General features: G+C 51.6%; 6 non-coding genes and 2 pseudogenes across 6 annotated transcripts; all 8 read right to left on the bottom strand.

The window, feature by feature from the left end:
* Positions 1-433: 433 nt before the first annotated feature.
* On the bottom strand, positions 434-626 carry LOC124553581. Its single transcript, XR_006968066.1, has one exon. It is a non-coding gene; the product is annotated as a U2 spliceosomal RNA (small nuclear RNA).
* Positions 627-1,376: 750 nt separating this feature from the next.
* Positions 1,377-1,569, bottom strand: LOC124553578. The gene has a single exon (XR_006968063.1). It is a non-coding gene; the product is annotated as a U2 spliceosomal RNA (small nuclear RNA).
* A 750-nt stretch (positions 1,570-2,319) lies between these two features.
* On the bottom strand, positions 2,320-2,494 carry LOC124553719 (annotated as a pseudogene).
* A 6,283-nt stretch (positions 2,495-8,777) lies between these two features.
* LOC124553564 lies at positions 8,778-8,970 on the bottom strand. Its single transcript, XR_006968060.1, has one exon. It is a non-coding gene; the product is annotated as a U2 spliceosomal RNA (small nuclear RNA).
* Positions 8,971-9,720: 750 nt separating this feature from the next.
* LOC124553727 lies at positions 9,721-9,895 on the bottom strand (annotated as a pseudogene).
* An 872-nt stretch (positions 9,896-10,767) lies between these two features.
* LOC124553557 lies at positions 10,768-10,960 on the bottom strand. Its single transcript, XR_006968059.1, has one exon. It is a non-coding gene; the product is annotated as a U2 spliceosomal RNA (small nuclear RNA).
* Positions 10,961-11,710: 750 nt separating this feature from the next.
* LOC124553549 lies at positions 11,711-11,903 on the bottom strand. Its single transcript, XR_006968058.1, has one exon. It is a non-coding gene; the product is annotated as a U2 spliceosomal RNA (small nuclear RNA).
* Positions 11,904-12,653: 750 nt separating this feature from the next.
* Positions 12,654-12,846, bottom strand: LOC124553541. Its single transcript, XR_006968057.1, has one exon. It is a non-coding gene; the product is annotated as a U2 spliceosomal RNA (small nuclear RNA).
* Between the last annotated feature and the right edge of the window lie 731 nt (positions 12,847-13,577).

The raw sequence follows: 13,577 nt of genomic DNA, 5'->3' as shown, positions 1-13,577 counted from the left end.
GCCGAGTGCTTACATCGTCCACCGCCTACTGCATACGTGTGTACACACGTATTCTGCGTGCGTGCGGCGGCGACGACGACGTTCGCGAGGAGCTAAGGATATAACTCCAAAAAATTTAATTAAAATTATCTGTGGCCGGACCATATGTGACGCCAACGAGGCATCCGAAGGCACCCTTCTGTGCCCACATAAATTACCAGCCTAGTGTAATGCGGCTGCAAGAGCGTTCCGGCTAACCGCGAAAAAAAAAAAAAAAAAAAATAAATAAATAAATAAATAAACTTCGTAAGATAATGTTAAATTAATTACAAGAAATCGTGGTGTGTAAGCAGCTAACTACTGGGCAAATCGACAACTACAACAAGTTTTGCTACCAGCGGAATATCTGATAACTGCAGAATATTAACCCATTTCAGGCTATGTTTTAATTAATTTTAGGTGGGCCGATCCCGGCGGTACTGCAATGCCGGGCCAACCCGCGACAGAGGTGGAGCAAGCCCCTAGCACTCCGTCATGAGCCAAAAATGAGTTTAATATTCTGGTCCTGCGATGCAGGACGTATCAGATATTAAGCTGATAAGAACAGATACTACACTTTGATCTTAGCCAAAAGGCCGAGAAGCGATAAGGAAAAACCGCAGTCGAAGGGCCTAAATGCTTGCAGCGTGTGCGCTCCACATGTGGGAGTGACACACGGTGGTACGGGCCGATATGGCAACAGGCGACCGTCGAAAACATCGCAAAAGCAAGTGCCGGAAGGAAGGACAATTCGCGAGAGCACTCGTCAACAGCCCAGTACTACCCTCCATGGCGAACAGTAAACTGCGACTCCCATTTGACCGCCGCTGGCTGCCAGGGCAGTGGAGAAGCCGTGAGGCCGCCCCACAGCAGCGCCAGGCCGGCGCGAGCTACACCGGCGCGAGGCCGGCGCGAGCTACACCTAGCCGAGTGCTTACATCGTCCACCGCCTACTGCATACGTGTGTACACACGTATTCTGCGTGCGTGCGGCGGCGACGACGACGTTCGCGAGGAGCTAAGGATATAACTCCAAAAAATTTAATTAAAATTATCTGTGGCCGGACCATATGTGACGCCAACGAGGCATCCGAAGGCACCCTTCTGTGCCCACATAAATTACCAGCCTAGTGTAATGCGGCTGCAAGAGCGTTCCGGCTAACCGCGAAAAAAAAAAAAAAAAAAAATAAATAAATAAATAAATAAACTTCGTAAGATAATGTTAAATTAATTACAAGAAATCGTGGTGTGTAAGCAGCTAACTACTGGGCAAATCGACAACTACAACAAGTTTTGCTACCAGCGGAATATCTGATAACTGCAGAATATTAACCCATTTCAGGCTATGTTTTAATTAATTTTAGGTGGGCCGATCCCGGCGGTACTGCAATGCCGGGCCAACCCGCGACAGAGGTGGAGCAAGCCCCTAGCACTCCGTCATGAGCCAAAAATGAGTTTAATATTCTGGTCCTGCGATGCAGGACGTATCAGATATTAAGCTGATAAGAACAGATACTACACTTTGATCTTAGCCAAAAGGCCGAGAAGCGATAAGGAAAAACCGCAGTCGAAGGGCCTAAATGCTTGCAGCGTGTGCGCTCCACATGTGGGAGTGACACACGGTGGTACGGGCCGATATGGCAACAGGCGACCGTCGAAAACATCGCAAAAGCAAGTGCCGGAAGGAAGGACAATTCGCGAGAGCACTCGTCAACAGCCCAGTACTACCCTCCATGGCGAACAGTAAACTGCGACTCCCATTTGACCGCCGCTGGCTGCCAGGGCAGTGGAGAAGCCGTGAGGCCGCCCCACAGCAGCGCCAGGCCGGCGCGAGCTACACCGGCGCGAGGCCGGCGCGAGCTACACCTAGCCGAGTGCTTACATCGTCCACCGCCTACTGCATACGTGTGTACACACGTATTCTGCGTGCGTGCGGCGGCGACGACGACGTTCGCGAGGAGCTAAGGATATAACTCCAAAAAATTTAATTAAAATTATCTGTGGCCGGACCATATGTGACGCCAACGAGGCATCCGAAGGCACCCTTCTGTGCCCACATAAATTACCAGCCTAGTGTAATGCGGCTGCAAGAGCGTTCCGGCTAACCGCGAAAAAAAAAAAAAAAAAAAATAAATAAATAAATAAATAAACTTCGTAAGATAATGTTAAATTAATTACAAGAAATCGTGGTGTGTAAGCAGCTAACTACTGGGCAAATCGACAACTACAACAAGTTTTGCTACCAGCGGAATATCTGATAACTGCAGAATATTAACCCATTTCAGGCTATGTTTTAATTAATTTTAGGTGGGCCGATCCCGGCGGTACTGCAATGCCGGGCCAACCCGCGACAGAGGTGGAGCAAGCCCCTAGCACTCCGTCATGAGCCAAAAATGAGTTTAATATTCTGGTCCTGCGATGCAGGACGTATCAGATATTAAGCTGATAAGAACAGATACTACACTTTTTTTTTTTTTTTTTTTTTTTTTTTTTTTTTTTGTTTTTTTTTTTTTTTATTTTTTATTTTTTTTTTTTTTTTTTTTTTTTTTTTTGTTTTTTTTTTTTTTTTTTTTTTTTTTTTTTGTTTTTTTTTTTTTTTTTTTTTTTTTTTTTTTTTTTTTTTGGGCCTCCTTCCTCCCCTACAGCCCTACCTTGTCCTCTCCAAAATTGCCGCCATCCTAGAGTGTCGCCGCAGCACACACAACATGGTGCATCGAGTAGCAAGACTTGTTGCCAGGAACGAAATTAAAAGCGAGGGGCATACTCTGCTATGCCGCAATGGGCGACGACACTTGACTCAGAAAGACACCTCACTCTGCAGGTGTGAAGAAATAGTGAGTTGAGAACCAAAAGGAAGAAAGAAAGAAAGATAGAAATGAAAGGAAATGAAAGGAAATTAAAAAGAGGGACGGCAGCACACACAAATGTAAATGAAACTGGCGAGATAATCCCATCGCCCAGAGAATTAACGAAGGAATAAGCTTCTAAGATTGATTGCGTGATTCCTATTTTTCCAATAAAGTTATGGCAATAGTTGTTCCAATTGCGAATCTGGGGTGAGTCAAGTCAAAGATTGGTGCAAAAAAACCCGGGGCAAGCCCAGGCAATGCCTGGACAAGGTGCCCTAGGCAACGTGGAACACCGTTTGGTATCCATGGATCATTGCAACTTTCAAATACCGGGCAAAGGTGGTCGTATAGTTTCGAGCAGATTCCGCCACGCGATGCTGGCTCCACAGGTAGTCCATGTAAGAGACAGCATCGGCGAGGGAAAGGTCGTAGATCGTGAAAATGGTGTGGCCCAAGAGCCACACCATTGCGTTACGCCTTGGTCGGGGTTGTGTTTGAAGATCAGGTGTAAGGAACCAGTCGGTGGATACATTTGCTGGCGTCGTCCCACCGATCAGCGCTATGAGTACACGTGCAAGGGTCCACACTTCTGTGACGTGGGGGCAGAGGAGGCGATGCTCCCTGGTGTCAACGTCACCACAGCGGCCGCAAGCAGCCGAGGGCCGTAGGCGGATGGCCGCCAGGCGATGGTTAGTGGGGATTAAATTGTTGACGACACGGTACCATAGCGCTGAAACCGCCGTGGGAAGGGCTGAGTTGTTAATATTAGCCCAAACTTGGCGCCAGATGACCGACGGTCGTCTGTCCTCCAATTTATGGGGCTTGGGCTGGCCTCGGAGTGCCTGGTAAAGGCGCTTCGACGTGCGTGCCTTGTCAGTGGCCACTGCGAGGACATAACTGCGGTGGAAGTAATAGTCTCTGACCGTCGTCAGCCGGATCGGAATATGCATCAAACAGACCGGTGCACGCGCCGAGTGTGGACGATAACGGTCGAAGAGGACCGCTGTAGTCCCACCGGGGTCGGCGTCGCGCAAAGCGGCGACACGGTGAATCAGAAGGGCCGCACATTTCCGGGAAAAGTCAATGAGGCCAAGGCCGCCATCGACCTTCGGCAGCGTACAGGTCAGCGCATCAACCTTGAACAGCGCATGCCGCCACAAGAGCCAATATACTGCTTGGGATATGGCTCGGCCGATCTGCTTCGGCAGCGTAAGGAGTTGGGCGACATACCATGCTCGTGAGAGGAGATAACCATTAATAAGCCGGATGCGTTGATGGAGGTCGAGCCGTCGATCAGCGTGGCTCACGCAAAGGCCCCTGATGCGTGTGAGAAGCCGCCGCCACGTGAGGGTTAACATACGTTGCGGACAGGCAGTCACCTCAAGACCCAAGATACGCTGTTCCCCTACAACTCGGTACCAGGGGCGTTCGACGGTCAAAGATCGTGGCCCTAGCGGAAGTAACACAGTCTTGTTGGGATTTAACTGAGCACCGGAGGCCCGTTCATAAACATCGAGAATGCGGCGAACGGAATCGATGTCCCTTGCGTTAGCAACGAACACACCAACGTCATCGGCGTAGGCCGCACAGCGGAAGGTGACGCCTGGGAGAACGACACCGTCGACCAACCGGCCAATGTCACGCAGCATGGGGTCCAGCGCTAAGGCAAACAAATACATCGACAAGGGACACCCCTGTCGAACTGACCGTCTGATGGGAATGGGGCGCGACCGGCAACCGTTCACCACGAGAGTGGAATTCGCCCCATCCAAGAAGTTCCGGATGATGCGTATGAAGCGCTCCCCAAAACCCATCCGCGACATAACGCCCAGCAGGTAAGGGTGCGAGACCCTGTCAAAGGCACCGGCGAAGTCCAAGGAAAGAATGGCAGCCGGGGTGCGAGTGTCAGCGGTGAGGAAGACAACATCGCGGTACAGGGAAGCGGCGGTGAAGATGTTCCGACGCGAAACGCCACAGGATTGAGTGGGGCAAAGTACCTTAGTCATCGCCTGTTTGAGACGAGAGGCCACGCATCGTGCCACCAACTTATAGTCAGTGTTAAGGACAGTGATAGGACGCAGGTCTTGAGCTCGGCAGTGACCAGTCACCTTTGGAATAAGGGCAATACGTCCAGATAAAAAGTCGGCGGGTAAGTCGCATCCAGCAAAAATCTCCTCGCACATTGTGCAGAACCGGTCGCCGAGCAGGTCCCAAAATTGTTGGTAGAACTCATAAGGGAGACCGTCGGGGCCAGGTGACTTGCGCCCCGGACAGGCACGGAGGACAGATGTGAGGTCAGCGAGTGTCAGGGGCTCGGTTAAGGAGCCGCGGTCATGACGATCCAAAGAAGTTGGCACCCCACTGACAAGTGCACGTTGGGCGGCAACGTCGACCTCAACATCCTGGAAGAGGTGCGTGAAATGGTCCGTCAGGTGTTGGAGGACGTCGCGGTTGTCTGTGATACGCGCACCATCGTCTGTCTTAAGGCGCAAAATGGTGTTCTTCTTGGCACGAGTTCGTTCAGAGGCTAGGTGATAAAGGGATGGCTCCTCGCCTTCAATCAGGGATGCAGAACGACACCGCACCACCATACCGTCGGCTTTCTCCCGAGAGAAGCGAAGGATTTGCGCCTTAATTTTGTTGAGGCGCATGCGGAGCTGATCATACCGGTCAGCAGGAAGAGTCAGGGCGTCAGTGAGACACTGCTGATAGAAGGCCAACGTGCTACGTTTCCAGTGGGCGACGTCGCGACTGTAGTGCCGGATAACACGTCGCAGCCGGGGCTTCGCACAGCGGAGCCACCAAACCACCGTGGTAGGGTACCGGGAAGTGTCCACGAGACAATCCTGCCACGTTTTCGTGACAAGAGCACGAAGTTCGGGCAGGGACAGATGAAGGGTATTCAGCTTCCAAGAGGTGCCACGAGGAACCGGGGCAGGACCCGCGATACGCAAGGAACACGAGTACGCACAGTGGTCACTAAAGGCCACGGGTATGACTTGGACGGCACAAAGGGCGGGAGTCAAATCAGTCGAGACATAGACACGATCAATACGGCTGGCTCCAGTGGGATAGATGTGGGTAAATTGCGTGTAGGCGGGATGGAAGTGGCGCCATGTGTCAGTAAGGTCCGCCGCCCGAAGGAGGGAAGCGAGCGCTTCACACCGCATAGGCGTCGGGACCTGGTCAACTTCGGCCACCACACAGTTGAAGTCTCCGCCAAAGACGATAGGGCGACGAGCTGCTAAGAAAGGGGGGAGATCAGACTGAAAAAGTGTTGTTCTGCCATGCCTGTGGTTAGCACCGGAAGGAGCATAGACATTTAGAAAAAGGACATCTTGAAGGATACATGCAAGAACGCGACCGTTGGGTAGCGTGGTAACGTGGGATGGAATAAACTCTGATCGGTAGAGCAAAGCAGTACCCCGCCGGGCGTCAGGGTCGATGTTATACAGTGCCTCATAACCAGCAAGGTCAGATAGAAAAGGGGCACAAACTTCCTGGAGAAAGACCACATCAAACGCACCAAGGCGGAGAAAGTCCTTCAGAGATCGAAGTTTGACCGGGTTGGAGATGGAGTTGATATTGATCGTTAAAAGGGAGAGGGCTCCCGGTGGTCGGTCAAAGGCAGACATGGGAGAGCAACACAGAGTAGACAACGGCAGATAGGGTCACGGCCGTAGGGAAGCAGGTGTGGAAATATCCACACCAGAACCCAGCGATATCACCCCGGATGTGAGAAACAAATACCAAGCAGCTCATGTGGGGAAAGACCCACTCAATCACGCATGTCATCGCCCTCGTCGTCAGCCCAGTTCAGGCCTCCCCCATCGGCAGGATAGTCTAAGCCAGGCGGCGCAGACGCGTCGGACACAGTAGGATGTGAAAGGGTGCGAGTACGCTGCATTGGCTGGTCGCTACCCTGGTCATGTTTCCGTTTTGCAGGGATCGCTCCCCGATCTCGCGAGGAACTGATAAGAGCCTCTAGTTGCCGAGCAGTTTGCCGCATACCGCCCGAGCGGTCAGCGGAAACAGAGCGGGAAACTGAGGAGGCCTGAGAGTCAGCCTCACTGCCGCTCTCAGGAGGACGTAAACCGTCCGCTTCCTCCGCCGGCTGGTCCGGGTTCGCCTTCTTGCGCCGATGACGACGGCGGGGGGACTTAGCGTCATCTGCCGGGATGGGCGGGGTAGGAAGAACGACCTCCATCCGTTCGACAGCGACCACATCACTCGCCATAGCAGGCACATCAGACGCCGCCGGCGGTACCGCCACAACGGGCGTCTGGTCCGGGACGGGTTCGTCAGCCGGTGCACTGGGTGCCGGTTGCACTGCTTCTGGCGGGGGCGACACGTCAGGTCGCTCAGCGGGACGGTGGGCAGCGCCCGCCACTACCTCGCTGAGGAGAGGCACAAGGTCGGTACCAGCAGCGCGTTCCCGCGGCAGTTGCACAGGACGCCGGCGCGGGCAGTCCACGCGGAGATGCTCCGTCGATTGACAAAGGGAGCAAGTTTGCGGTTGCCCAATATAGGTGACCTGGGCCCTGGTACTCGCAACATTTATATACGACGGGATGTGCTGGCGGAGGTCCATGCGGACACTACGAACGCCGCTGTTGCCCTGGAAACGGTAGGCACTTCCCCACTTCTCATTCGTGATGCTGAGCACCGTGCCATACCGCGACAGGACACGGCCGATTACGTCATTGGGACACTCAGGGGGTACGTTAAATACCCGCACAGTCCGTATCCCAAAGCCAGATGGCACTATATGCACTGTTCCGACAGTTCCATCGAAGTAGCGGAACGGATGTTCGCCCGCGAGTGCCAGGCCATACTTTTCGTATTTCTCCTGGTCGAGAAATTTCACGAATAACGAGAATAAGACAAAATCCAGTTGAAAGGTGTCGACGTCATTTTCCGGTACTTTCAGATCACCAAATATCCATTCCTGTATTTCAAAGGCCGTAGGCCGTCTCGCTGCTCTGTCGAATACGCATTGAATACTGTTCGACCGGTTCGACATATTCACCGCAAAAATATCAACGCTGGAAAAACCAAGAACAAACGAAACGACCACGAAACGCGACTCGCGACCCGCTACAGAGCACAACGGACCGCTCCGACCGCGGGGTGCTTCTTAGCCAAAAGGCCGAGAAGCGATAAGGAAAAACCGCAGTCGAAGGGCCTAAATGCTTGCAGCGTGTGCGCTCCACATGTGGGAGTGACACACGGTGGTACGGGCCGATATGGCAACAGGCGACCGTCGAAAACATCGCAAAAGCAAGTGCCGGAAGGAAGGACAATTCGCGAGAGCACTCGTCAACAGCCCAGTACTACCCTCCATGGCGAACAGTAAACTGCGACTCCCATTTGACCGCCGCTGGCTGCCAGGGCAGTGGAGAAGCCGTGAGGCCGCCCCACAGCAGCGCCAGGCCGGCGCGAGCTACACCGGCGCGAGGCCGGCGCGAGCTACACCTAGCCGAGTGCTTACATCGTCCACCGCCTACTGCATACGTGTGTACACACGTATTCTGCGTGCGTGCGGCGGCGACGACGACGTTCGCGAGGAGCTAAGGATATAACTCCAAAAAATTTAATTAAAATTATCTGTGGCCGGACCATATGTGACGCCAACGAGGCATCCGAAGGCACCCTTCTGTGCCCACATAAATTACCAGCCTAGTGTAATGCGGCTGCAAGAGCGTTCCGGCTAACCGCGAAAAAAAAAAAAAAAAAAAATAAATAAATAAATAAATAAACTTCGTAAGATAATGTTAAATTAATTACAAGAAATCGTGGTGTGTAAGCAGCTAACTACTGGGCAAATCGACAACTACAACAAGTTTTGCTACCAGCGGAATATCTGATAACTGCAGAATATTAACCCATTTCAGGCTATGTTTTAATTAATTTTAGGTGGGCCGATCCCGGCGGTACTGCAATGCCGGGCCAACCCGCGACAGAGGTGGAGCAAGCCCCTAGCACTCCGTCATGAGCCAAAAATGAGTTTAATATTCTGGTCCTGCGATGCAGGACGTATCAGATATTAAGCTGATAAGAACAGATACTACACTTTGATCTTAGCCAAAAGGCCGAGAAGCGATAAGGAAAAACCGCAGTCGAAGGGCCTAAATGCTTGCAGCGTGTGCGCTCCACATGTGGGAGTGACACACGGTGGTACGGGCCGATATGGCAACAGGCGACCGTCGAAAACATCGCAAAAGCAAGTGCCGGAAGGAAGGACAATTCGCGAGAGCACTCGTCAACAGCCCAGTACTACCCTCCATGGCGAACAGTAAACTGCGACTCCCATTTGACCGCCGCTGGCTGCCAGGGCAGTGGAGAAGCCGTGAGGCCGCCCCACAGCAGCGCCAGGCCGGCGCGAGCTACACCGGCGCGAGGCCGGCGCGAGCTACACCTAGCCGAGTGCTTACATCGTCCACCGCCTACTGCATACGTGTGTACACACGTATTCTGCGTGCGTGCGGCGGCGACGACGACGTTCGCGAGGAGCTAAGGATATAACTCCAAAAAATTTAATTAAAATTATCTGTGGCCGGACCATATGTGACGCCAACGAGGCATCCGAAGGCACCCTTCTGTGCCCACATAAATTACCAGCCTAGTGTAATGCGGCTGCAAGAGCGTTCCGGCTAACCGCGAAAAAAAAAAAAAAAAAAAATAAATAAATAAATAAATAAACTTCGTAAGATAATGTTAAATTAATTACAAGAAATCGTGGTGTGTAAGCAGCTAACTACTGGGCAAATCGACAACTACAACAAGTTTTGCTACCAGCGGAATATCTGATAACTGCAGAATATTAACCCATTTCAGGCTATGTTTTAATTAATTTTAGGTGGGCCGATCCCGGCGGTACTGCAATGCCGGGCCAACCCGCGACAGAGGTGGAGCAAGCCCCTAGCACTCCGTCATGAGCCAAAAATGAGTTTAATATTCTGGTCCTGCGATGCAGGACGTATCAGATATTAAGCTGATAAGAACAGATACTACACTTTTTTTTTTTTTTTTTTTTTTTTTTTTTTTTTTTTTTTTTTTTTTTTTTTTTTTTTTTTTTTTTGGGCCTCCTTCCTCCCCTACAGCCCTACCTTGTCCTCTCCAAGATCTTAGCCAAAAGGCCGAGAAGCGATAAGGAAAAACCGCAGTCGAAGGGCCTAAATGCTTGCAGCGTGTGCGCTCCACATGTGGGAGTGACACACGGTGGTACGGGCCGATATGGCAACAGGCGACCGTCGAAAACATCGCAAAAGCAAGTGCCGGAAGGAAGGACAATTCGCGAGAGCACTCGTCAACAGCCCAGTACTACCCTCCATGGCGAACAGTAAACTGCGACTCCCATTTGACCGCCGCTGGCTGCCAGGGCAGTGGAGAAGCCGTGAGGCCGCCCCACAGCAGCGCCAGGCCGGCGCGAGCTACACCGGCGCGAGGCCGGCGCGAGCTACACCTAGCCGAGTGCTTACATCGTCCACCGCCTACTGCATACGTGTGTACACACGTATTCTGCGTGCGTGCGGCGGCGACGACGACGTTCGCGAGGAGCTAAGGATATAACTCCAAAAAATTTAATTAAAATTATCTGTGGCCGGACCATATGTGACGCCAACGAGGCATCCGAAGGCACCCTTCTGTGCCCACATAAATTACCAGCCTAGTGTAATGCGGCTGCAAGAGCGTTCCGGCTAACCGCGAAAAAAAAAAAAAAAAAAAATAAATAAATAAATAAATAAACTTCGTAAGATAATGTTAAATTAATTACAAGAAATCGTGGTGTGTAAGCAGCTAACTACTGGGCAAATCGACAACTACAACAAGTTTTGCTACCAGCGGAATATCTGATAACTGCAGAATATTAACCCATTTCAGGCTATGTTTTAATTAATTTTAGGTGGGCCGATCCCGGCGGTACTGCAATGCCGGGCCAACCCGCGACAGAGGTGGAGCAAGCCCCTAGCACTCCGTCATGAGCCAAAAATGAGTTTAATATTCTGGTCCTGCGATGCAGGACGTATCAGATATTAAGCTGATAAGAACAGATACTACACTTTGATCTTAGCCAAAAGGCCGAGAAGCGATAAGGAAAAACCGCAGTCGAAGGGCCTAAATGCTTGCAGCGTGTGCGCTCCACATGTGGGAGTGACACACGGTGGTACGGGCCGATATGGCAACAGGCGACCGTCGAAAACATCGCAAAAGCAAGTGCCGGAAGGAAGGACAATTCGCGAGAGCACTCGTCAACAGCCCAGTACTACCCTCCATGGCGAACAGTAAACTGCGACTCCCATTTGACCGCCGCTGGCTGCCAGGGCAGTGGAGAAGCCGTGAGGCCGCCCCACAGCAGCGCCAGGCCGGCGCGAGCTACACCGGCGCGAGGCCGGCGCGAGCTACACCTAGCCGAGTGCTTACATCGTCCACCGCCTACTGCATACGTGTGTACACACGTATTCTGCGTGCGTGCGGCGGCGGCGACGACGACGTTCGCGAGGAGCTAAGGATATAACTCCAAAAAATTTAATTAAAATTATCTGTGGCCGGACCATATGTGACGCCAACGAGGCATCCGAAGGCACCCTTCTGTGCCCACATAAATTACCAGCCTAGTGTAATGCGGCTGCAAGAGCGTTCCGGCTAACCGCGAAAAAAAAAAAAAAAAAAAAAAAAATAAATAAATAAACTTCGTAAGATAATGTTAAATTAATTACAAGAAATCGTGGTGTGTAAGCAGCTAACTACTGGGCAAATCGACAACTACAACAAGTTTTGCTACCAGCGGAATATCTGATAACTGCAGAATATTAACCCATTTCAGGCTATGTTTTAATTAATTTTAGGTGGGCCGATCCCGGCGGTACTGCAATGCCGGGCCAACCCGCGACAGAGGTGGAGCAAGCCCCTAGCACTCCGTCATGAGCCAAAAATGAGTTTAATATTCTGGTCCTGCGATGCAGGACGTATCAGATATTAAGCTGATAAGAACAGATACTACACTTTGATCTTAGCCAAAAGGCCGAGAAGCGATAAGGAAAAACCGCAGTCGAAGGGCCTAAATGCTTGCAGCGTGTGCGCTCCACATGTGGGAGTGACACACGGTGGTACGGGCCGATATGGCAACAGGCGACCGTCGAAAACATCGCAAAAGCAAGTGCCGGAAGGAAGGACAATTCGCGAGAGCACTCGTCAACAGCCCAGTACTACCCTCCATGGCGAACAGTAAACTGCGACTCCCATTTGACCGCCGCTGGCTGCCAGGGCAGTGGAGAAGCCGTGAGGCCGCCCCACAGCAGCGCCAGGCCGGCGCGAGCTACACCGGCGCGAGGCCGGCGCGAGCTACACCTAGCCGAGTGCTTACATCGTCCACCGCCTACTGCATACGTGTGTACACACGTATTCTGCGTGCGTGCGGCGGCGACGACGACGTTCGCGAGGAGCTAAGGATATAACTCCAAAAAATTTAATTAAAATTATCTGTGGCCGGACCATATGTGACGCCAACGAGGCATCCGAAGGCACCCTTCTGTGCCCACATAAATTACCAGCCTAGTGTAATGCGGCTGCAAGAGCGTTCCGGCTAACCGCGAAAAAAAAAAAAAAAAAAAATAAATAAATAAATAAATAAACTTCGTAAGATAATGTTAAATTAATTACAAGAAATCGTGGTGTGTAAGCAGCTAACTACTGGGCAAATCGACAACTACAACAAGTTTTGCTACCAGCGGAATATCTGATAACTGCAGAATATTAACCCATTTCAGGCTATGTTTTAATTAATTTTAGGTGGGCCGATCCCGGCGGTACTGCAATGCCGGGCCAACCCGCGACAGAGGTGGAGCAAGCCCCTAGCACTCCGTCATGAGCCAAAAATGAGTTTAATATTCTGGTCCTGCGATGCAGGACGTATCAGATATTAAGCTGATAAGAACAGATACTACACTTTGATCTTAGCCAAAAGGCCGAGAAGCGATAAGGAAAAACCGCAGTCGAAGGGCCTAAATGCTTGCAGCGTGTGCGCTCCACATGTGGGAGTGACACACGGTGGTACGGGCCGATATGGCAACAGGCGACCGTCGAAAACATCGCAAAAGCAAGTGCCGGAAGGAAGGACAATTCGCGAGAGCACTCGTCAACAGCCCAGTACTACCCTCCATGGCGAACAGTAAACTGCGACTCCCATTTGACCGCCGCTGGCTGCCAGGGCAGTGGAGAAGCCGTGAGGCCGCCCCACAGCAGCGCCAGGCCGGCGCGAGCTACACCGGCGCGAGGCCGGCGCGAGCTACACCTAGCCGAGTGCTTACATCGTCCACCGCCTACTGCATACGTGTGTACACACGTATTCTGCGTGCGTGCGGCGGCGACGACGACGTTCGCGAGGAGCTAAGGATATAACTCCAAAAAATTTAATTAAAATTATCTGTGGCCGGACCATATGTGACGCCAACGAGGCATCCGAAGGCACCCTTCTGTGCCCACATAAATTACCAGCCTAGTGTAATGCGGCTGCAAGAGCGTTCCGGCTAACCGCGAAAAAAAAAAAAAAAAAAAATAAATAAATAAATAAATAAACTTCGTAAGATAATGTTAAATTAATTACAAGAAATCGTGGTGTGTAAGCAGCTAACTACTGGGCAAATCGACAACTACAACAAGTTTTGCTACCAGCGGAATATCTGATAACTGCAGAATATTAACCCATTTC

The sequence above is a fragment of the Schistocerca americana genome, chromosome 1 (genome assembly GCF_021461395.2).
Source record: "Schistocerca americana isolate TAMUIC-IGC-003095 chromosome 1, iqSchAmer2.1, whole genome shotgun sequence".
In the NCBI taxonomy this organism is placed as follows: domain Eukaryota; kingdom Metazoa; phylum Arthropoda; class Insecta; order Orthoptera; family Acrididae; genus Schistocerca; species Schistocerca americana.
The sequence above is the reverse complement of the archived record's forward strand: the minus strand, read 5'-3'. Positions and strand labels throughout refer to the sequence as shown.